Raw genomic sequence first — 884 nt, forward strand, 5'->3', positions numbered from 1 at the left:
ATGATTTAAACATGATAATAATATAAAGATTTTCATGATAATGATATAAAATAACTATTTTACAATTTTTTAAGATTCTACCATTCTGACGGCTGGCGCCCGATCAAAACTTAGCGCCCGGAGTTAAAACCCCCTGGCCCTCCCTAAATACGTCTTCGGGTTTACCCTAACCCGATCTAATTTAATAAATGAGCAGGCGCAGTGGTTAGAGTTCTGGTTCAGAACCCAGAAGTCCGGGTTTCGATCCCGGCTCTACCCCAATTAGCAACATTGGTAAGGAAGGAGGCGTGAACTTCTAGTTAAATATTCTCCCGCGGTGCTCCGTGATAAGATCGTAAGGACCGGGAGCACCTAAAAAATAAAAAAAAATTTAATTTAATGCTAAGTTTTTATAAGCATTTATACATTATAAATATGGCCGGTTAGCTCAGTTGGTTAGAGCGTCGTGCTAATAACGCGAATGTCGTGGGTTCGATCCCCATACTGGCCAGTATTTTTAGATTAATTTTCTCGAAGTTAATTTTTCTGTAATATTTAGTTTTAATTTTTAACACTTCTTTTTTACAGTGCGTCATTAATGTTTCTTTTTCCGACTTAAATTTTATTTTATAAATTATTGTATTATTTGATAAACAGGCATCAAAGTCTATGGGGCATCACATATGCCTTAAAAAAAAATAATTTTAATGATAAAAATTTAGCTGATAAAATATTTAAAGGCTATACAAACTTATTGGAAAAATATTATTTAAAAGATTAAACTTTGTATATATTTAAAATAGGATAATTATTTCTTTAAAAGGTTTTTTCAAATTTTCCGTTTGAAAGCACGCCTTTTGTTTGCATAATTAAGTGAAGCGCGTATTTAGCATTTCAGTTGGCAA

At 32.7% G+C, this 884-nt stretch overlaps 1 non-coding gene across 1 annotated transcript; it reads left to right on the forward strand.

Annotated features, from left to right (window-relative positions):
• Nucleotides 1–416: 416 nt before the first annotated feature.
• trnai-aau (transfer RNA isoleucine (anticodon AAU)) lies at nucleotides 417–490 on the forward strand. Its single transcript has one exon. It is a non-coding gene; the product is annotated as a tRNA-Ile (tRNA).
• The last annotated feature ends 394 nt before the right edge of the window (nucleotides 491–884 follow it).

Source organism: Hydra vulgaris, chromosome 15, assembly GCF_038396675.1.
Source record: "Hydra vulgaris chromosome 15, alternate assembly HydraT2T_AEP".
Lineage (NCBI taxonomy): Eukaryota > Metazoa > Cnidaria > Hydrozoa > Anthoathecata > Hydridae > Hydra > Hydra vulgaris.